Genomic DNA, 24,623 nt, shown 5'->3' on the forward strand with positions numbered 1-24,623 from the left:
ATGCAAACATACACTTATTCACACATCATATACATGCACACAGATGCATTTTCATATGGGATTCCATATCTTGTTTTCCTTGCTTAAGACTATTTTGGCTCTCAGAGATGTCCTGTCTATACGTAGCTTCAATTTTATTGTACTAGAATGTGCATGAAAATAAAACTTTTTCTACCTTGATTTTCAGGTGTTTCTTATGGCCAATTAGAAAACAGAAAAGAGTACAAAAAGAAAAGCCAATTTTTTCAGATGCTAAAAGGTATTTTCATCTTTATTTATGGCATGTTAGTGTAAGTTTTAGCAATTATTGGCATTTGTGACTTCACAGACATTGAAATATTCCATGGATTTATCTGATGGGAAAATAGGTTGTTCCTACTTATGGAATCCAAACATCTGCTTCCAGTCTGTGAGGGGACATGCTTCCAGAGATGCTTTGACTACACAGAATTGGTGTCTACCTTTACAAAGAAATAGGAGTATCAGTAGCTACCAGTTTCAGATACTCAAAGACATGGCATAGTCACATATTAAGATACACTTAAGCCCACATACACATAATACCTGAAGTGCAGTCTTGTTTCTATACTTCCCTTGACAAACATGTCATATTCTCACCATAACTTCATCTTCTGAAATGCTTTTTGCTCTTCATTGTAGATCTTGAATTTGTGAATTTTTCCATGTTTATCTTTATCCTTCTGTTGTGGTAGGAAATGTTTCATTCTGTCTTCCTTATTTTTCCTCAGAACTAAGAATGAATCCAGAAAAAATGTTTCATCAGTCACACCATCCACAGGTTGCACTACTTTATCAAGTTCAGCTACTAAAAAATGTGCGAGAAAATGCAAGGAATAAAATGTAAGGAAAGTAAATTTTTGTCATCATGATTTTGTCATGAAAACTAACCATTTCTGTCTTCTCATTCTAATTAATCAGGCAGTCAGTAATAAGCAGCCAGTCAGTAAATATGTGTTAAGCATCTACTAATGTGTCAAACTCAGGACTAAGTGTTGGGCACACAAAGAAAGCCAAAAGATAGTCCCTGCCCTCAAGAAGCTCACAATCTTATTGAGGAGATAACATGTAAACAATCAGGAGAATCAGGTTTGGCAAGAGGATAAATATGTAATAATGAAAAGGGAGTGGATTAAAAGTGTGAGATTGGGAAAGGCTTCCTGTATGGGATTTTAGCTGACTTAAAGGAGGCTAGGGAAGACAGATGGTTGAGCATTCCAGGTTTGGGGGAGAGTCAGAGAAAATGAGAGATGGAGTATTTTGTTTGAGGGAGAGCAAGGAAGCCAGTATTACTACATCAAAGACTGTTTCAGGAAGTAAAGTGTTAGAAGGTTAGAAAGGTAGGAAGAGACTAGGTTATAAAGGGCTTTGAACAAAAAGGACATGATTTGGTATTTGATCCTAGAGGTGATAGGGAATCTCTTCTAATGTATGAGTAAGGCACAGAGGAATGACATGGTCAGAAATATTCTTCAGGAAAATGACTAAGGGCACAGGTATGCCAACCAGCTGGGTACTGTAGTAGCTCAGGCAAGAGGAGATGAGAGCCTTCATGAGAATGGCAACGTCAGAGAAGACAATAGGGTATATTCCAGAGAAAGTTGCAAAGGGGAAATTGAAAGATTTTGGCAACAGAATGGATCTCGGAGAGGTAAGAGAAGGTGAGAAGTCAAGGATGACATCTAGGTTGTGTGTCAGTGGGACTGGGAGGATAGCATTGCCCTTGAAAACAACACAAGTAATAGAATGTGGTAGTGTTAAGAGGAATGAATGATGATGATTTCAGTTTGGGACATGTTGAGTTGAAGATGGCCTCAGGATATATCAGATGCAAAACTGGAGATCAGCAGAAAGATTAGCGTTGGATAAGTAGATTAAAAAATCACCCACACAGAGAAATGAACTCATGGCAGTCAATGAGCTCATTAAGCACAATGGTACACAGGGAGGGTTCAGAACAGTGCCCATTGGGACATCCAAGGTAAGCAGATGACCTGGTTGATGAACCAGCAAAAGAGATGAAGGAGGAGTGAGTGGTCAGATAAGTGGGAGCATAACCAGGAGCAAATAGACAATTTAGAGAGGAGACTGTTCAAGAGAAGATGGTGATCAGCAGTGTCTAAGGTTGCTGTAGAAAGGGCCAAAAAGAGGAAGAGTGAGAAAAAGCCTTTGGGTTTGGCAATTAAGAGGTCCATGACTTCTTTATAGAGAGCTTTTTCAGTTGAAGGGTGAGATCAGAAGCTGGACTATAGAGAGGTAAGAAAGTGAGAGGAGAAATGGAGGTACCTGTTGTAGGTGGTCTTCTTAAGGAGGTGAACTACAAAAGGCATAACAGATATGCGACCAGTTAGAAAAGGTGCATGGATCAAGTGAGGGTTTTTTGAGAACAGGGGAGACGTGTATGTTTGTAGGCAGAGAGGGATTGAAGGGGCATGGTACGATAGAGAGTCAAACATGCTGGAGGAGAGGGGTTGGACTGCAGGTATGGAGTTTCCCTTGACAAGAAGAAAGACCACATTTCATATGTGAGACAGGTTTAGGTGGAGTTAGTGGCAGAGGCATTTTAGTGTTGGTAAATGAGGAGGAAGAAGGAGAAGGAACTCTCCACAAACAGCAGCTGGGTGACTAGTCAGGGAACCTCCTGACCAAAGTGGAGCCACGTTCCCCCTCATACATATATGTAGCTTGAGCCACTTCCCTCCTCTCTGCTGTCTTTCCTGGGGCCTTTTCCCTGGGTCGTGGCCCACAGGCAGGGTCATGAGGCTCCCTAGGTGCCAGTGTCTACTGCATATGTGGTGATTGGAATTAGTGTCTCCTGAGCTGCAGACACAGCCTGGGAGATGCTGACACAGGGTCCCATCTGAGTCCTGTGGGTGCAGCCTGGAAAAAAGTGTAGGAGAAGTACTTGACTTGGGTCCAGAGAATCACTATGTACCTCTCCATAATCTACAATGGGATGGTGCCAGGAAAAGCATTCCATGAGCAACGGAGACCCCAGGGAATAAGGGTTTGACTCTTCCCCAATCTTCCCTGCCTTGACTCCACTCAACTCCTCTGGGTACAGAAGTCTTGGGATCCAAGGGCTTTGGAGGAGACAAGTACCAAGTAAAGGGTCTGGTAGTCAATGAATATCTTCTACAAGAATGACAAAAAAGTCCTTCAACAGAAACCCTTGAAGTTCTTCCTGCAGGGGATTCTTTGGGCCCAGCAGAGTACCCACTTTGGTGAGCAGATGGTTTCCCTGAGTTTAGACATCTAAGGGGACAGGATTCTGGGAACTTAAAGTGTTCAGCCTCTTATTGGGCTGTAGCTTGAGTTTAGGGGGTGAGGGCATAACAGGTACCAACCAGAATCTTGGAAGAGAAAGAGGCAGAGTTGAACTTACCTCCAGAAAACCAAGATTAATTTATTAGCAGTTTGGCCAACAGAATCAATGCCTCAGGTGGGCTTCAGTGCTTCCTTTTTATCTGTGCTATTCTGATTCAAAGACTTTTGGTACCTCAGAGCCTACTAATGGGTAAGATGGAAGCAAACTCTCTTAAATTGAGTATTCCCGTTCCTCAGAACCTCATGATTAGCACCAGTTTCAAAGCCCAGATGGGATGAGTACTGCAATAAATACTGCTTTGGATGGTTGGATAGAAAGAAGTACTTGATCATCTTTCATCCCTTATATTTATATATTGAAAATTGTACTTTGTGTTCAGGTCAGCTTTTCCACCCCTGTGACATGTGTGAAGAATGAAAACCTCCCAAGAGACAGAGTTTCTGGAAAATTAATTAATTTATTCTGAAATCAATAAATTAAAGGTTAGTGCTTTCTCTCTGTGACCAGGCAGCAAGGGAGACTCTGAAACACCTTAAATAACCTTCTGACAGAGAAAATGCCCCTGACAAGTAAAACTCAGCTCTGATTGGTGGATGTTTCATGAGAAGGTGGGCTAAAATGTCTTCAGTTCTTTCTGCTGAGAAAGTAGCTTGATCCTGAGACTCAGCATCTGGGCAGGGTAGTCATTTCCATCTGGATGTCTCTGACTAGTTTTCTCCTTCAAGAGCTGAGTAGTCCTACTCAGCCATACCCTTCAGCAACAAATTGGCCTTCTCAGGAGCTGGGCCTTAACTGAAATAGAAGGAAAAGGATGGATTGCAAATTAATAATTAGTTATTAATATAATAGTGTAATATGAATCTCATATGAAGATATTTAAGGATTTATTGATAGGTACTGCTGCCAATCATACTTACCAAGGCACAGACATTTAAATAACAATATATTTATTGTATGTTTTCAGAGCATAGTCTCATGGTGTCTAAATAACCACTGAGTTCCAGATAATTTTCATAATTTTCATATATATATATGCATATATATGTATATATATGTGTGTATATATATGTATGTATATATATATATGTATATATATATATATAGTCTCTAGTTTCATCAGAAAAAATAAAGTTGGATTTTGTAGCTACCAAAGGGAAAAGGGAAAGATTTACATTTCAAAGATAACCTTATAAAATTGATAGCAGGCTTATGGAGAGGAAATAAACAGTTTACAGCCAAAGATAGCAGAAGGTGCAAAATTTCATCCAGTCAAGTTGTAAACTGATCGAGGAACAGAGGGGGAGTTACTCTGGAATTTACAATTAGCTGGGTAATGATTATCATCAAACTGAGCCAGAAAAACTTTTTACCTCTAACCAATTAAATCTCCGGGTTGAATTATTGGCAGTCTCACCAAATTCCGTGCTGTAAAAAAAGCCTTAGCTCATGTTATTTTCTGTACAGAGAAGATGGTTGTACTGGGACCGATAAAAAGGAAATTTTAAAAGTCTTATGACCATTTCCCTCTTCTTGTTTGTAAATGGACATGAACTGGACATCCACGACCACATTCTTCTACGTCTTCTCAGTCCCCTCTCTGGATACCTCATTCCGAGTCCTTCACAAGCATTTCCCAGACAAATAGAAGTATTAGACAACCCTGAATAACGGCAAAACCAAGGCAATAGTAAATAACATGGAAAGAGTAGATTTCTTATCCTTTTATCTTTGATTTCGCAGTCCTATGAAGTCATCTGCTTCTGGGAATCATTTTCTTTTGGAAACTCTATGGCAAAAGGGTCTATTCTACTGCAGTGTTCACAAAGTGTCTAGTTCATTTCAAGAATCCTGGTGTCTTTACTTGGGATGCCAATTGTCAACAATACCTGGAACAGGCCTTGTTTGTAGGGTCATATTGGAGAGCTGTCCTTCCTAGGACATCCACCTCTCTGGTTCCAAGTCACTTGTAGAGGTTCCTCAGGTAAACCTGCTTAAACCTCCTAGAGATAAGACATAGTATAATTTAGCAGAACCCGACAAAAAACAAATCATATTAGCTTTCCAGTAATTATTTCATAATTGGTGATGAAAGGTATTTCAGACTTTATCAAAGTAATGTTAGAAACTTAGCAATGGGGAGAATATCATCTGAGACTCCTATAGGCCATCTGAAAGTTGAGAGAATTTCAGGCTTCACATACCACTTCATCTTTCCATCTTTTTTGAACTCTGTATATTATATGGGTAATGTTATACGTAGGCTAGAGGAGTACATATAAGTAAATAAGTCCTACTGTCTCGTGATATCATCAGAGACCCATCTCAAACAGAAAAAAGAAATCTTCCACTTAATAAAAGCTCGTATATAAGAGAATATGAGAAATGATTCACTTGAATCCCTATTCTATTCCAATCAGTAGTTACATAAATCATATGGGGATAATTAAATAAGATAGGTTCCTATAGCATGCCTTTTTACTAAACCTCAAACTTTAATCTAATGTTCACCACTTGTTTGCTAGTTAAGAAGCTCACTTGCACAACCACAAGAATGCTAACAAAGATATCTCCATCCTGTTTTGCTCAGTTTGATGTCCAGACAGCATGGGTGGGATGCTTTAATTCTTTGGAAAGTCTCCAACTTATTTTTGTATCTCTGGACCTCTCCCTCTTATCCAACATGAGCAGATAGATGAGCATTTTATGACCATGTAGTCACTGGAGATGACTATCACCTTCCCCATCCTATGCCTTACCTATCTTGTAATCACTTATGCTGATGAATCGTTCTTGTCCCTCCTGGAAGGTCAAGATCAAAGTCTATCAATCAATGGGATTTTGTATTTTACTTTGCCTCTCCTGAATGTTTGGATATCAAACCCTTTAAAAGTAAGGCCCTGGTGAAAGGAGGCATCTCAGATTATGAGGAGGATCTGAAGTCCACTTCGTTAGAGGGAGCCATGGACCCTTTAATAAAGTGCTATTGGCTTGGATCTCTGCCTCAGTGTTTTTTTTGCAGATTGGGTAATTTTCAACCCTCCACTATGAATGTTTTTTTTCTTGTTATAAATGAAATGTTAGCTGTGTGTTTTTTTAACTATCATAGTAAAATCCATTCTTTATAATTAGCAACTCTGTAGTGGCGTCTGAATTTGAAATTTGGCCTTCTAATCAGTTAGACCACACGACAGACTGATTTGTTTGTCTTTTATTGAAATGCTAATGAATCACTAATCCATTTAATTTACGAACTTTAACAAACTGAGACAAACTTTTTTTTCTAAAGCTTAGTGTTTTAGGTTTGTATGACTAAAAAAGAGCCATTGTGTGGCTTTCCTTAATTATGAAAACCAGTTTTGTATATGAGAGCCTCAATCCAACTTGGGACTTTATCAACAACCACTAAAATATATCCAAAGATAAGTTCCGAAAACCCTAAATCTAAACCCATTACTGAAACATCCGAAAGTAATTGCTAAAATTTCTTAAACTTGTGGATTTGGACATCTGTACGGATAGGCATCTGCGAATATTCAAATGGAACTAAAAGTTCAGTAGTTGCTTCTTGTGTATAAAATTTAAAATATGCTATTTATGGCAACGTCATTACTAGGCCTTTTTCATTGCTTTTCACTGACATAACAATAGAATGTTTAAAGCTACTAATACCATTACAATTATCACAAGACATTTTAAGTATATTCCTTTATTCAATGAAATATTCGGAAGTAAATCACCTATTTCCTAATCCTCAGATGTAAGCAATTAATTCTTGTTGTTTTCCCAAAGTGAAGTTTGCTATTCCATTAAAAGTTAAAAGAGTTAGAATTTTAAATTTTTACTCATTACACCTTTATCCTATCCCACTTGAGAATATATAGATATGCACACATACACAAATATATACACACACCCACACACATATATTTGTTGCTCAGTCAATCATGTCTGACTCTGTTTCCCCATGACTCATATTTCAGTACTATCTGTGAGGTTTTCTTGGCAAAAATACTGGAGTGATTTGCCATTTCCTTCTCCAGTGGATTGCGCTTTTTTCTTCAGAACTCTCCACTTTGACCTGTCTTGGGTAACCAGGCACAGTATAACTCATAGTTTAAGTGAGCTCCACAAACCCCTCCACTATGACAAGGCAGTGATCTAGAATATGTATGTGTGTGTATGTGTATATGCGTATGTACATGTATGCATACACGTGCATATCTACATGCATAATATACAATATATAATGGAATAAAATTATATTATGTATAAATATAACTAAATTATATTTAACTATTATGTATAACTATGATTATATATGTATAGATATACACATACCTATCCATATGAAACATAATACATCTAGGAGAAATCCTGTACCTCTTTGAGGATATCTGTGTGTCTATGTAGATATAGATAGATATACGTATGTGTCTATATCTACATAGACACACACATATATACACATACATACATACATATGTGTGTGTATTCATCCTTTGTTGCCGAAGAAGACTATGCCATTGGAGAAATGATGACGTGACTTGCACTTGACTGTTTTGAGTGAAGGAGGGCTGTGCAGGTCACCAGCCTCACTTCTCCTCCAGAGTCATCTGAATCCAGTGACCAGATATTCATCAGGATGATTGGAGATGACCCAGGATGAGACTTTTGGGGTTAAGTGACTTGCCCAAGGTCACACAGCTAGTGAGTGTCAAGTGTCTGAGGTGAGATTTGAACTCAGGTCCTCCTGACTCCTGCACTGGTGCTCTATCCTCTGTACCATCTAACTGCCCCACATACACACATGCATACATATACATATATGTAATCATATCATCTAGAAAAGATGTGATGCTGTACCAACCTAATCTTACACATGAATATATACCTATTATAGAATATAAACCTATAGAAGGAGAGAACAGGTCCATAACTGAGTTTTCCTAATTACCCAGATTAGGAAATTAATAGAAGTAATGGTTACAAAGCCAGAACAATTTTTTTTAAAGCAATAGAGTTATTTATATTTGTACCCATATATCATAATTCAAAGATATTTGCTTATTGTAAGAAAGTGATCCTTTATAAAACATTTTCAGTTCTCCAGTTATAGTGAAAGAAAGTTGCTATGAAAGTGTGAGTAACGTGCTCCCACAAAGGAATCAAGGCCTTAACTGATGAAGCCAGGAAAGCAGTTTATTACCCTCTTGCATGCGTGGGTGCCCTATGCATAGGGGCACACTTTAATTTCCATTTTCAACCTTGAGATGTCCCTCCTCTGTTCTCCATTGACTGGGTACAACATCCTGAACTACCTATTCCATGTTTTTCTCCTAGATGTGTTCCCTCTTCCTCATCATGCATCGCATGTGCATTCAAATTAGCTTGCTCCACCCTGGAGGGGGAAGTGTTGATTAATATTAAACAGCCCATTGAGCATGTGTACAAACTTCTGACCTTTTACCCTATTAGAAACCTGTTTCTACCAAGCCACAGCTCTGATTGGAACGAGCTACTTCTGACTTTACATTCTGAGGTTGGGAACACGAGTATGTGTCACTTCTGTGGAAACACAACTGCTTCCTCTGATTCTCACAAAAGGAAAAAGAACACTGCCAAAACCTAATCAGGACTATTTCTTCAGGCCCAAGCCTATCATTACAGGTTGATCATCAATAATATTCCAAGGGAAAATTCCTTTAGCTTTGTTTCAGTTCAGGATAAAGTTATAAATCACACTAGAGAGTTCCATAGTATTCACAGGTTCAGAATCATCTAGGCAGGAAACATTTCTGTTCAGAAAGACAATAGCAGAATGGGGAAACTGAGTCAAAAAGATGCTGTCTTTGCCATCAAAAAGACATTTCCAGTTCTCCCAGACATTAACATTTATCAACAGCTAATTCTAGAAGCAGACTTTTTAGAGCAGCATTCATCTTCCAAGGAATGGTGACTTAAGGGCTTAAGAAAACCCATTATTCTGGAATTTAAGAATTAAAGCAAATTAAATTGTAGTTCAATCCCATAAAGAAATTTCTACAACTTAAGACTTTAGAGTAGGATACAGTGGTTTTTTCTTGGTGCAGTAATGATTAACAACAAAAGCATTTATAGGTAGTACTTACTGAGTACATGCAATATCTTTCCAAAAGCATTCATTCATTTTACTTTTCCAGGTTAAAGACATTTTGATAAAAAAAATCAGTTAAGAAATTAATATTCATATTCCAGATGTTTATTCATAAAATGAATACATAACAATTCACACAGAATTCAGACAATTCACTAAATAAACAATAAATTAGTCATTCCCCACGATGGACTATGAGAGCCATGGAAAGTCTTAGTATTTCTTGGAAGATAAGGGGATTTAAAAGTAAACCACAAAAGCTCAGTTTTAACTCTTACAAGCAACCTCTAATGATTAAATGATGTAATGATTAAAAAGGTTGGAGAGACATAGTTTTTGGGTAATTTAATAATTTTGTTAATAAGGCCAGCAGGTTATTAATAAAGGGATGGTCATTTGACCATCTCTCTTCAACCAAAGACAGTCATGGTGATGGACCCTTCCAAAAAGTAGCTGGCCAATGAGTGGCTGAATGTGACCCTTGCACAGAGAAATTATCTCTACTCAGACCACCACAGCCATGGGCTACCTAGACAAAAGGATCTGTCTCCCACCCAAGCTTCCGTAGAACACAAAGGGCTTCCCCACCTTAGATTAAATTCCTTATAAGTTTGTGTAGGTCTGACCAAGATCAATGAGAGAGTGTCAGTGCAGTCTCATTATCAGTGATGTCCTTCTGAAGACTGAACTTTTTCAAATGTGGAATTTAGAAGAAGAAACCTCTGAATCTCCCCAAGATATTGATTATCAACAATTATTTCTCTCAACTTCTCTGCCATTCAAATAAAATTATTAAAAAATGATTATACCTCTGTGCAATTTCCTATTTGATTATTTCCCCAAAGCATGCCTAGAAGAAATTAAGCATGATATCATGCCAAACAGATGACATTTATCCAGTTGAATGCATTTCTGAATTATCTTACAGGAACAAAATAGTTATGCAGTTAGATATATCATACCACATGAATCCAGAGACTAGAATTGAGTATTAAAAATCCAGTTGCACTTATGGTTACAAAAGTCCCTGTTCCTCTTGCAGTTCATATCCACTTTTTTCTTAATGGTGTATTTCAAAAGTATTTCCCATTAAAATACGTTTTATTTATAGAGTTTCAAATATAATTATCATTTTAAGAAGAGAAATTTTAAAAATTCACTTTTTAAGATCATGATAAAAATATTAGTAACATTTTTCTGTCTCTCTGATATAATTGAAAACTACATAGGACTTGTTAGAACGTTAATTGGAGTTCAGGGTTATTTTCTGGGCATTGACCCTGTGCTTAAGCATAATAAAGCTGAAGTTGATGGCCTTTAGCTGATGACCTGTAACTAATGACCCATGAAAGGTCTGTTGACAAAGTGATAATGATTGCTGGACATTGCCATTAGTCAATCATAAGTTTTGCTTGCTTCATGTAATCGTACTGCCTTTTTCTATTTTTGATACTCCTTCAATGGCTATAAAATGCTTTTTTTTTCCCTCAAGGAGAGGAGTCCCTGAACATGAGGAAGGTCTTGGAATCAATTAAATGGAGATCACTGGTCTCCCTAATAAATTGATCATGCATGGATCTCCCAGTGACTTTTGTCATAGATTGGAATTTTCTGACCCACAACCATAAAGTAGATATTAGATTTGTATCTGAAATGTAACTTCTTACTGTGAAATTCTAAATTATACTTCAAATGTTTTTTGAAAGTGCTGAAATATCCCAGTCATTTTTTGGGGTGGGTGGGGTTTACTATCCCTTAGGACTAAGTTACATGCAAAAAAACACTTGTATCCTTTTTATCATTCTTCTCTTCTTGGAGAACCAAAGATTCGACGTTGTAGTGTAAGAAAAGAAGGTGGTTTCACTGTCTAGAGAATGCTTAAAAAAAGCCTTAAAGCAGAAAAAAGGGGGTTTTTAGTTCACAGTTTACAAATTTCTCTAGTGCTTGAGAGATACCTACCATTAACTTTTCTCTCCACCTTAGGAAGAAAACTTGTTTAAATCAGCAGGTAACTTGAAAATGAGGCAAATTTAATTTTAGGATAATTTTCTATGTTACCACTGTATTTTCTTACATGAATAACTTAACAGAACTTAATTATTTAGGGAAATTAGAAGCAAAATCACCTGAAAGAATTTGGAATAGACTATGTGACCCAAAATATAAAATTTTTCAATAACTTACTTTGCAAATGAGAGATTCTGTGAGATAGACTGAGATGATTGGGAAATAAAGAAAAGGGACTAAGAAAATAATGAAGGTACATGAAATGTTGAATCAGAGTGTGCAAAGAAGGGTGTGTTTTTTCAACTTTGTCAATCCTTTCTCAAAGTTCACAGGAGAAAAACAAGGTTTAAGCAAATAGAGATGACAAGATAATAGGTGAAAAGCTAAAATTGGAGTCCATTTACACTGACACAGTGTGAATATGAAGCTCAGTTAGAGGGTAATCTTAGTGAGACTGGATTTAAGAAAAGAGATGTTTACATGCCTTTGAAAAGTCAGATGATGAAGCAGTAAACTGCTATAACTCTCCCATACTCAGCTCCAAAACAACCATAAAATAGAGCTCCCAAACAAATCCTGGAACAGCAGAACTAGCAAAAAGACAGAGTAATACAGTCTTTTAGCCTGAGAAACTTGGAGGATTGGCAAGAAATGTCTGCCTTATTCAGGTGAAAGGGAAGCACAGTCCAGGGCAGGAAGTGTCCTAGCAAGCCAGCAGCAAGCTCCACCTCAGCAAATCAGTGGGAGATGCTGAGCTAGAGTGTGGAGGATCAGGCAAGCATCAATGCCAGGAACCCCTTCTCCCCCAACATGTACCTTAGTATTGTCAGGGGAACTAGCCAACTCTACCTGAAAACCGCTACATGACATACTTCACTGTAGCTCTGGAAAAACAGGCAGCCTCCAGTGGCCAGACTGCCCCATACTTCACTGTGTCCCTAGACAAATGCAAAGACACTCCACCAGGCCTCAACATATGCCAGACACCACCACTAGGACCCCAGGTCAGCACCAAGTAACATGTCAGACCCCTACAGCCTTGAGCAGTGCCAGCCAACCCCCACCTCACCCCTGCAGTGCAGCATCAGACTTGAGGGTCCCCCCATGAGTCTCAGGACAACATCATTGCAGCACCTGTAGCCAGTAGCACAAAAAGTCTGAGACAGTGCCCCTTCCACCCCAGGAGCAGAGCTCAAATGTAAAAGAAAGGGAAAAGGCCACAACAAGTAACAAAAAATAATCTGACCATAGAAAGTTATGGTGACAGGGAAGATCAAGACGCAAACTCAGAAGAGGACAACAAATCAAAGCACCCATGGGCAAAACCCTAAAGAAAAATGGGAAGGGGTCTCAAGCCCAGAAAGAACTCATGGAAGAGCTCAAAAAGGAGCTCAAGAAAAGAAAAACTGGGAAAAGAAATGAGAGTGATGCCAGAGAATTATGAAAAAAGAATCAACAGCTTGGAAAATGCTTACAAAGTAGAATTGGTCAAATGGAAAAGGAGATACAAAACTCCACTGAAGAAAACAACCCCTTAAAGCATGCAGTTGGCCAAATGCAAAAGAAAGTACAAAAACTATTTGAGGAAAACAATACCTTAGAAACTAGATAGGACAAGTGGGAGCTATGAGATATGAATCAAATTCAAAAGAATGAAAAATGGAAGAAAATGTAAAATACTGCATGGGAAAAACATCTGACCTGGAAAATAGATTCAGGAGAGACAATATCAGAATCTTTGGACTACTTGAAAACCTTAGCTAAAAAGAAGACCATATTTTTCAAGAAATTATCAAGAAAAACCGATATCCTGATACCCTGGAACCAGAGGGCAAAATAGGCATTGAATCCACTGATCACCCCAGAAAAGAGATCCCAAAATAACAACCCCAAGGAACATTAGAGCCAAAGTGTAGAACTATCAGATCAAGGAAAATATGCTATAAAATACAAGAAAGAAAGAATTCAAATATTGGGGAGTCATGATCAGGATTACGCAGGATGTGGAAGCTGCAACTTTAAAGGGTCAGAGATCATGAAACATGATATTCCAGAAGGCAAAGGATCTGAGATTATAACTAAGAATCAATTACCCAGCAAAATTAATCATACTACATCAGGGTAAAAATAGTTGTTCAATGAAATAGATGGATTTCAAGTCTTCATAAAGAGAAGACCAGAACTAAACCAAAAATTTGACCTCTAATATCAAGACCCAAGAGAAGCATAAACAGGTAAAAAGGGAAAAGAAAACACAAGGGATTCAGTAGAGTTAAACTGTTTATATCCCTATGTGGGCAGATGATACTTGTAGCTCTTAAAAATTGTATCACTAACAGTACAAATAGAAAGAATATACAAAGACAGAGGGTATCGGTAGAAGGTGAATTTGAGGGAATGTAAAAATATTAAGGGATGAGAAATAGGAGTAAAATGGATGCAGAAGGAAGGGAAAGGTAGACTGAGGGTAAATTATCTCACATGAAGAGTCAAGAAAGATCTAATACAGTAGAGAGGAAAATGGGAGGGTGGGTGACGGGCTTCAGTTGAACTTACCCTCATCAGTATTGACTCAAAGAAGGAGTAATATACACAATCAATTGAATATAGAAATCTATTTTACCCAACAGGGAAGTAGGAGGGGAGAAGATTAAGTAAAGGGAGTGGAGTGGGGACTAACAGAGGGGAGGGCAGATCAGGGGAGGTGCCAGACTGAAGCAAAACACTGATGAGGTGGGAATGGGTAAAAGGAGAGAGAGGACAAATGGGAGGAAGAATAGGATAGAAGATGAACTCTCCCATAAAATGGAAGCCAATAGTAGAGTGGATAAAAAACCAGAATCCTACAATATGCTTCTTACAAGAAACACACTTAAAGCAGAGAGACACACATGGAGTAGTAGAGGTAAGAGACTGGAGCAGAATCTATTATGCTTCAGTTGAAGCAAAAAAAAGCAGGAGTAGCAGTCCTGATCTTAGACAAAGTAAAAGCTAAAAGAGACCTAATTGAAATTTGAGATAAGGGAGTAAACTACATCTTGGTAAAAAGTGCCATAGACAATGAAGCAATCAAGTTAGAAGAACAAGGGATAGTCTTATCTGTCAGATCTAAGGAGAGGGGAAGAATTCATAACCAAGCAAGAGATAGAGAGCATTATGTAATGTAGAATAGATAATTTTGATCATAGTAAACAAAGCTTTTATGCGAACAAAACCAATGTAACTAAAAATAAAAGGAGAAACTAGAAGTCTCTGATAAAGGCTGAATTTCCCAAATGTATAGAGAACTGAGTCAAATTTATGAGAATACAAACCCATTCTGCAATTGACAAATGGTCAAAGAGTGTGAACAGGCAGTTTTCAGATGAAGAAATCAACATATGAAGAAATGCTCTAAATCACTACTGATCAGAGAGATGAAAATCAAAACGACTCCGAGGTACCACATCATACTATCAGACTGACAAATATGACAGAACAGGAAGATGATAAATGTTGGAGAAGATGTGAGAGGGTTGGAACACATTCGTTGTCAGTGGAGCTATGAGTCGGTCCAACCATTCTGGAGAGCAATTTGGAACTATGCCCAAAGAGCTACAAAAATGCGCATACTCTTTGACCCAGCAATACTGCTTCTAGAACTGTATCCCAAAGAGACCATAAAAATGGGAAGAGATACCACATGTATGAAAATATTTATAGTAGCTCTTTTTGTGGTGGCTAAGAACTGGAAATGGAGGGGATGCCCATCATTTGAGGAATAGTTGAACAAGTTGTGGTATATGATAGCAGACTTATTTGTGGTGACAAAATATTGGAAATTGAGAGGATGCCCATTAACTTGGGAATGGCTGAATGAGCCATTTTATATGAATGTAATGGAATACTATTGTGAAGTAAGAAATGATGAGTAGTCAAATTTCAGAAAAACCTGGAAAGACTTATATAAACTGCTTCAGAGTGAAATGAGCAGAACCAGGAACACATTGTACACAGTATCAGCAACACTGTGTGACGATCAACTATGAACCACTCAGTTCTTCTCAGCAATACAATTATCCAAGACAAATACAAAGACTCATGAAAGAAAATGCTGTTTACATTCAGATAAAAAACTGGTGCACCCTGAATGCAGATCAAAACATATTTTTTCACTTATTTAATCTTTCTTGTGTTTTTTCCCCCTTTTGATCTGTTTCTTCTTCCACAATTATAATGAATATGGAAATATATTTTACGTGATAGCACAGGTATAAACTTTATCAAACTGCCTACAATTTTTAGAAGAGGTGAGGGGAGGGAGAAGATTTTGCAACCCAAAATCTTGTAAAAATGAGTGCCCAAAATTTTCTTGATATGTAATTGGTGAAAATAATAAATTATTGAAAGCCAAAAAAAAGAAGAAAAGAAAAAAAAGAAAAGCTGTTTGAAGAGGTTTGTTTTTTTTTTTTAAATTCATTGAGGTAAGAAGGATATTATCAGAAACTTTTTGTGATGATAAATATATCTGGAGGAATGCCTGTTAGAATCTGTCTTGAGATTTCTCATGGTTTCTGAACTTTATTTCTCTAATTTGGATATTCTTCTTGCTATGATAAAAATAGCTTGAATTGCAGAGTGCAATTGAAAATTGCCAGTATCTTATCTAATTACATTTTCCATTTACCCAAATAGAAAATATAGAAATGAATTTGTAATATGGAATTATTTGAATGTTGTATACTAAAATTCTTATCTTGAAGGACCAAAAGAAAGGTATTGTCTAATTTGTATGTGGGGAATACACATTACCAATTTCAATACCAGGTAACAGTTTATGTTTGCACTTTTCATATTTCAGAAGAGTATCATAGACCCCAAAGAGAAGGATGACAAGGCAAGACTGATTATACAATAAAACTTTGGCAATAAAGTACTGAATGTCACAGGCCTTACAGTTTGAGGTTCTAGTAGCAAATGGCATTTCTGGGAGTTTTCATTTTAGATTCCCTTTCAGAAAGTGATTGGTAGATTCTTTCCATTTCTATTTTACCCTCTGGTTCTAGAATATCACGACAGTTTTCCTTGAGAATTTATTGAAAGATGATTAGGCTCTTTTTTTGATCATGGATTTCGGGAAGTCCAGTAATTTTAAAATTATCTCTCCTGGATCTAATTCCAGGAGTTGCAAGTATTATTTTCCCTGAATGTGAACAGTTTAACCTTATTGAATCAATTTTGATTTCTCTTTCCTGTTTACCTTTTTATGCTTCTCTTGAGTCTTGTATTTGGAAGTCAAATTTTCTATTCAGCTCTGGTCTTTTCATCAGGAATTCTTGAAAGTCCACTATTTCAGTGAATGTCTATTTTACCCCCTGAAAGATTATAGTCAGTTTTGCTGGGTAGGTGATTCTTGGTTGCAATCCTAGCTCCTTTGCCCTCAGAAATATCATATTCCAAACCCTCTTATTCTTTATTGCAGAATCTGCTAAATCTTTATATTGAAACTTCCTAACCTAAGCAACTAGTAAAATGAGTTCTTTGGTTTGCCATCCCTAGTTAATCATTGTACATTCATGTATAACAATAGACCTACACAGTGCTACATCTTTTCTACATGATATCATTATATGCGTGCGTGTGTGTGTGTGTGTGTGTGTGTGTGTGTGTATTTTAAAAGAGGAGAAAGGACAAAGATATAATGTTTACAGATGTAAAAGTTTTAAAGTAAATATTTTAAATACAGGAACTTCACATTTTAATAGAGCAATGAACTTTGATTTGAAAAAAACAGCAAGATTAGACTTTTCATTATGAAGTAGAATGTATAAGATGGACTTCCACATGTTTCAGGTAAGAACAATGACAAAAACTCAAGTAAATTTGACTTTCCTGAATTTTATATTTTTAAATATACATTCATTTATTTATGCTGAAGGTAATAAAGAACAAGAAAAAGTAGAACAAATTACTGAACTTCCTTCAGGTGCAACTAAATAGTCAGACAGGATTTTTGTTTTTTGTTGTTAATCTGCCCCCACCCACCATAGGATATACACGCTTTATATTTAGCAAATGTTTATAAATTTTCAGAATTGAATTAAGGATTTTACATATAAAATGACGTTAATAATTAGGAAACTTAATTTTTCCCACTGTTTTGAAGTCTCTGACAATATTAAGAGATAAGAAGGATACTTTTATAAGTCATGCCTTCATGGATCCTTTTTCAGATTCTTCAGCCTGTAGACGACCTTATCCATATCATGTACAGTGTTCAGATAGAAAGAGTAAGTTGTACGTTAAAAAGTCAATCTTCTCTGAACTTTCAGATGAGCAATGATTTGCTAATTTTGACATTCTTCTCTCTTAGCTCTATAAGGTTTGTACTAGTTTTCATTATGTGAATTAATTACTGGAAGGCCAAAGGGATTAATAAATTATATTTTCTGATTACTAGCAAGTCTCAGCAGTATTATCTAGGGAACCTCTGCAAGGGAATTGAAACCTGGAAATTGGATCGATTGGGAGGAATGCCTCTCCAAATTTGCCCTAAGTATAAGGCCTTTTCTAGATTTTCCAAGGAAAAATGTTTGCCAGGACTAGACAGTTATATGGGACAAGCTAACACTGAAGATAGAAAATATGGTGACATTTGGAATGAGTTACCAGAAACAAGCTGGATAAAGGAAAACTTCTGTTATATAATATTTGTGATCCTTGTTATAACTGGGTTTACTTTGCTGTTGTCCTGGTATTTATGTTTGCCTGCAGAGGAATGTACAATGATTCTAATGTGAACATACCCAGAAAAGGGATGGACAGAATTTATAAGTGTATGATCAAAGAGAAGTATTACAAGCCCAAGATCAAAAGGGAGGGTTGTCATGGGAAGTTTTTTATTTCCTTCTATTAATCTTGACTTTGGGGGATTCTGGGTCACCTCTTCTGTTATGAGATTATCTAGTTGGCTATAGCTTATCTCATGTGCTATTAATATTAAGTGAGCAGGCTGAAGCCTGTCCCATGAAACGGTGAACATTTTCTGAAGGCACTTAGACATTTCTGAGACTAGAAGCCAAAAGGGAGGCCACACTTCCCAAAGGAACTTGACTTGTTCTATTTCAGGAAGGATTCCAATGGACTCCTACCAAGTGATTACCTTTTAACACATAACTTTCCCCTCAATGCCCACTGCAACCCTCTCAGAAAGTAGTAATAGGTAAATTGCCTTGTCTATAGATTTCAAAGTAAATATGTTTAAATTTTATGGTCCTGTGGAATGTATGAGACTATGGTTTTGAAAAAAAATTTCCCATCTCTGACAATTTTACATAAGCCTTGTTAGAACTATTATTGAAGATCAGAATAATTTTTCTGATCTTTCAATCTGCACTTGAGCTTGATAAAACTCAGGTGTGAGCTTCTGGAATCTCTGTGTTGTGAGAGTGTTATTTGGCAGTAATTACTCAAAAGAACTCAGTGGGAATATTTTTCCCATATCAAAGGAAAACTTCACAATTTTAAGGGATTTCCTGACTCCCCTTGTCCCCTCAGATCAGTACCTCTTTCCCCAAGTACCAAACCTTGATCATGTCTCAGAATTTTTTTATCACATTTCAATTCTCCTCTTGGAATAAAATTTTGTATTCAACAGATATCTATTATGGACCTAATCTATTTCTTATCCAGTACCAGATTGTATCCATGATTTGCAGTATAGTTTGAGATCTGATACTGCTAGGCTACATTACCTTTTGTTCTTTCAGAAGAATTTAATCATTTTTTTCTAGATCTGTAAAATAATTCTTTGAGGGTTTTATTGTTATGGCACTGAATAAGTAAATTAATTTAGGCAGAATTGGCATTTTTATTTCTTCTCTTAACCCATCCATGAGCAATTAGTATTTCTCTAATTGGTTAGATCTGTCTTTGTGTAAAAAGTGTTTTGCAATTGTATTCATATAGTTCCTGTGTATATCTTGGTAGATAGACTTTCAAGTATTTCATATTGTCTCCAGTTATTTTAAATGAAATTTCTTTTTATCTCTTTTTCCTGCAAGATTTTGTTGGTAATGTGTAGAGAGACTAATAAATTGTGTAAGTTTAACTTTGCTAAAGTTGTTAATTGTTTTAACAAGCTTTTTAGTTGATTTGCTAGGATTCTCTAAGTATATTGTCCTATCATTTGCAAGTGATAGTTTTATTCCTGATTGCTTATTCATATTCCTCCAGTTTCTTTTGTATTATTACTATAGGTATCATTTCTGTGTGTGTTCATCCTTCGTTGCCAAAGAAGACCATGCCATCAGAGAAATACTGACATGACTTGTGCTTGACTTTGTTTTGAGTGAGGGAGGGCTGTGCAGGTCACCAGCCTCACTTGTCCTCCAGAGCCATCTGAACCCAGTGACCAGATATTCATCAGGATGACTGGAGATGACCCAGGATGAGGCAATTGGGGTTAAGTGACTTGCCCAAGGTCACACAGCTAGTGAGTGTCAAGTGTCTGAGGTGAGATTTGAACTCAGGTCCTCCTGACTCCTGCACTGGTGCTCTATCCACTGCACTACCTAGCTGCCCCAACTATCATTTCTAGTATAACACTGAATAATAATGATGATGATCCTTACTTTATCGCAGATCTTATTGTAAAGGCTTCTAGCCTATCTCCATTATAGATAATTCTTACTCTTAGTTTTAGATAGATGCTACTTATGATTTTGAGAAAAACTCCATTTACTGTGATGCTTTCTACATGAATGTTGTTATATTTTGTCAAAAACTTTTCTGCATCTATTAATATAATCATATGATTTTTGTTGTTTTAATTATTGTTGTGGTCAATTATGCTTATAATTTTCCTAATCAATATTAGGAAATAATAATAAGTCAGCTCTGAATTCCTATTATAAATATCACTTGTTCATAGTATCTTTGTGATATATTACTGTAGTCTCCTTGCTAATAGTTCATTTAAAAATCTTTTTAGGTAGGACTCCTTTACATATTTTTTTTCCAAATCAACTATATACTATTATAATTGTTCTTAAAATGTTTGGTAGAATTTGCTTGTAGAATTTGATGGAATTTTACCACACATTCATCTGTTCCTAGACAATTTTTTCTTAGGGAGTTCATTTGTGGCTTGTTAATAGAATTATATAAGTTTTTAAATACTTCCATTAATCTGGGCAATTTTTATTTTTGTAAATATTCATCCATTTTAGATTTTCAATTTTATCAACACATAATTGGACAAAAAAGCTCCTAACAATTGCCTTAATTTCATCATCATTGAGTGCACATTTTTCCTTTTAATTTTTGATACCAGTAATTTGATTTTCTGGTTAAAAAATGAAAACAACTATATTAACCAATTATTTTTAATTTTATTAAAGTCTCCTTTGATTTTGAGTACTTATATTTTGGTGCCCAATGGAGGAGTTTTATTTTGTTCTTTTTCTAATTTTTAGTTGCATTCTCATGCTTATGTTTAATTAAATATTCTTGTTTTCCCCTTAAGATTATACTGTTTTACTTGTTAGATTATTCTACGCTGTAGTCCTAGCTCATTTGCCTTACAGAAGATCATATTCCAAGATCTCAGCTTCTTTATCATAGTAGCTGTTAAACTTTGTGTGATCCTGACTATGACTCCAAAGTATTCTTATTATTTCTTTCTGGCTGCTTGCAGTGTTTTCCCCTTTACTTGGGAGCTCTGAAATTTGGCTATAATATTCCTCAGTGTTTTCATTTTGGCATTTCTTTTAAGAGGTGACTGGTAGATTCTTTCCATTTCTCTTTCACCCTCTGACTCTAAAATATAAGGGTAGTTTTCCTTTATAATTTGTTGAGATATAAGGTAGTATTTCCCACAGCACTTTTTTCTTCTTCTTTTATCATGTTATTTTCTTTTCATAATGTTCTTGTATTGCTCTTTTTTTCCAAAATTTTCTTCTACCACTCTGCTTTTTAAAACCCAGACCTTTTTGCTTTCTTATGCTCTCTTGTTGGGTTTGCTACAATCTGCATTTTTCTTTGAGGCTTTGCCTGAGAAGTTTTTGCTTTTTTGTCTTCTTCTGAGTGTGTGTCCTGAGCTTCCCTGTCACTATCACAGCTTTGGATGGTCATGTGCTCTTTTGTTGTTGTTACTTATTCATTTTCCTAACTCATTTTTAACTTTGAATTTGATGCTACAGTTCTGCTCGTGTGGGGGGGAAGTGGGGGGGAGTTTTTGCTCATGGTATTCTGGTAGCTTAATGATTAATAATTTTTTTCTCACTGATATGTTTTCCAGGTCTATTGTTTTTGATTTGAGATAATTTATTCTTTTCTGAGATAATCTATTTTTTCAGCCTTTGTTCTTTAATAGTTTTTGTTGTCTCATTAAGTCATTGATTTCTATTTTGTCCCTTTGAGTCTTCAAAGAGTTTTGTTTCTTGGATAGTTTTGTATCTCTTGTGTGAAGCTATTAAATCCTCTCTTTTTTTTTCTAATTTTTTCCCCCTCATGTACTCTCATTCCACTCACAAAAAACCTTTTAAAACTTTTTTTGGGGGGAGAGATTAAATGAGTTTTCTTTTAGAGAACCTACATGACATGGTTTTTTTCTTTGCTTTAATCACTATTTTATTTTTTCCCACAATTACAAATCAAGAAAACTTTTAGCATGCATGTTAAAAATTTATTTTTAGTTTTCAACCTTCACTTTTATAAGATTTTTGAGTTCTAAAATTTTTGCACTTCCATCCCAGCTCCCTCCCCAAGATAGTATGCAATTTGATATGGGCTATACATGTAAAATCATATTAAACATATTTCCACATTACTCTTATTGTGAAAGAAGAACCAAAACAAAAGGGGAAAGCCACAAGAAAGAAACAACAACAAAAAAGGGAACACAGTATGCTTCAATCTGCATTAAGACTCTCTGATTCTTTCTCTGGATGTCGATAGCATTTTCTATTGTAAGTCTTTTGGAATGGTCTTAGATCATTTCATTGCTGAGAAAAGCTAAGTCCATGAGAGTTGGTCATCACACAGTGCTGCTTGTACTGTGTCCAATGTTCTCTTGGTTCTGTTCATTTCACTCAACATCAACTCATATTTTTCTAAAGTCTGCCTGCTCATCATTTCTTATAGCACAATAGTATCCTATTACATTGATATACTACAACTTGTTCAGCCATTCCACAATGGAGGGACATCCCCTCAATTTCCAATTCTTGTCTCCAGAAAAAAGAGCTGTTACAAATATTTTTGTATATGTGTGTCCTTTCCCCTTTTAATGATCTCTTTGGGATACAGCCCTAGAAAAGGTATTTCTGGATCAAAGGGTACACAGAGTTTTACAGTCCTTTGAGCATAGTTCCAAATTGCTCTCCAGAATGGTTGAATCAGTTCACAATCCCACCAGTAATGCGTTAGTGTTCCAATTTTCCCACATCTTCTCCAACATTTATCATTTTCCTGTTTTGTCATGTTAGTCAGTCTGATAGGTTTGATGCATGACATGTTTTTAAAAACCAATGCTTCCACTCCAAATAAATCAAGGTCAAAAAATGAATGAATAAAGTTCAAGGTGACATCAGTCCAAGTTTGTCCAAGTCCTGGTGTTGTGTAGATGATTGAAAAGTAGCAAACAGTTATGATGACAAGTGATTCAAAGTAGTCAGCTGAACTTGTTAACACTTCTCCATTTCTAAACCATCCTTCAAGAAAATCACATATGAAGGTCACACCGTTCTCATGGAAATCCAAGGGAGCCATCATGCCGTCTGGATTCATGTTTTTGCCCATGAAGAGTTGATTGTTTTTAAAAATTAGCAAGGATGTGTTTGATTTCTGCAGTTCTTGTCATAAAACACTTTACTCTGACCTGCATTTCCCAAGTCTGCCTTTGTTTGACTTCATGTAGCCTTTGCGGTGCTTTTTGTGGGATCTTTTGTGACACTTGTTTCTTGCAGATGATGGTTTCTTACTCTGTCCACTCCAGTGATTGCAGTGCCATCTATTCATTCACTCTCAGGACCGTCAGCAGAGACATTTCCACTGATGATCATCACTGGTGCCCACTATCCTACTGACTGTCTTCCTCTCCATTTCCAGGTGCAGCCTGTTCACCATCTCCCAGACCTTGTAAATTCCGGAGATCTCATCATGGCTGATGAGGTCCAGGTAGATGATCATGGCAGAGGAAGGAGGGAGGAGGCGATGCCAGTGCTGCAGAGCCCAGTGCTCCATGTGAGTGTGGTGCAGGCAGTGAAGCAGCTGAAGAAAGCTAAACTTTTTTTTAACTCCTGCTTCATCTCTTCCAAGAATCCTAGCTTTGTGTCCATCGTACGTTATTCTTTGCTTGATGTTTAGAGTCAGTGTCTTCTGCGTTTGTATCTTGAGTTCCCTGTCATCTTAATACCTCCTTATAGTGTGGCTTTTGTATTGGTCTGTTTGCTTGCACTTTGTTCTAATCTACTTTCTGACTCTGGACTCCATGTTAGCGCTGGGCTCTTGCCGCACTTCTGGAGGGAAGGTCGAGGCTGGTTCTGTTGCTACATCCTTGGGGTAATGTTTGTTGTGTTATTACAGGACATGCTGGGACTGTTGCAAGCTGTCAGTGCTCCCAGAAGTGTCTCATCCAGGGCCAAGTTTAATTGCGGCCCTGCCTAATCCTAGCTCTTCAAGTTCTTGACCTGAGTTTGGGTCACTGCAAGCACAGAGTTCTGTTACACTCCCATCTATCAACCAGCTGGAGAGCCCTACTGGCTCAGAGTGGCAAAATCATAAGCTCCATTTTGGTCTGGATTTCCTGCCTTGGCTAGTTCTGTGCAGGTTGTGCTACGTGCTGGAAGTGAGACCCTGCCCTGAGCTTGGGGTCTAAGCCCTGCTGCTGCTGCCCTCCATAACCGTTCTAGCCACACTGCCAGGGCTGACCTCCCTGGAAAAAGCAGACCCACTAATCCACAGCACTGGGTTCAAGTCCTCTGCTACTCTGGATCTTCAAGGAGGGATCGTGAGCAACAAAGCAGCCAGCTGCTCTCCGTCCACTGTAGTTATCGAGATGTCTCAGCGTGAATCTGAGACTTCCTTTCCCTTTTATTTTCATGGGAGAACTGCAAGCCTAATGGTCTTGATAATCATACTGAGCTCAGGAGGCTT

General features: G+C 37.0%; 1 long non-coding RNA gene and 1 pseudogene across 1 annotated transcript in view; both read right to left on the minus strand.

Annotated features, from left to right (window-relative positions):
* Window positions 1-264: 264 nt before the first annotated feature.
* LOC140507257 (uncharacterized) overlaps window positions 265-24,623 on the minus strand; it is a 35,604-nt gene continuing 11,245 nt past the window's right edge. The window contains exons 2-4 of the long non-coding RNA XR_011968267.1: window positions 5,233-5,346; window positions 565-4,138; window positions 265-461 (exon numbers count right to left, since the gene is read on the minus strand). This is a non-coding gene — a long non-coding RNA (uncharacterized lncRNA). The remainder of the gene's footprint in view (window positions 462-564; window positions 4,139-5,232; window positions 5,347-24,623) is intronic.
* LOC140507256 (translationally-controlled tumor protein-like) lies at window positions 16,032-23,711 on the minus strand (annotated as a pseudogene).

This window comes from Notamacropus eugenii, chromosome 5 (assembly GCF_028372415.1).
Source record: "Notamacropus eugenii isolate mMacEug1 chromosome 5, mMacEug1.pri_v2, whole genome shotgun sequence".
NCBI lineage: Eukaryota > Metazoa > Chordata > Mammalia > Diprotodontia > Macropodidae > Notamacropus > Notamacropus eugenii.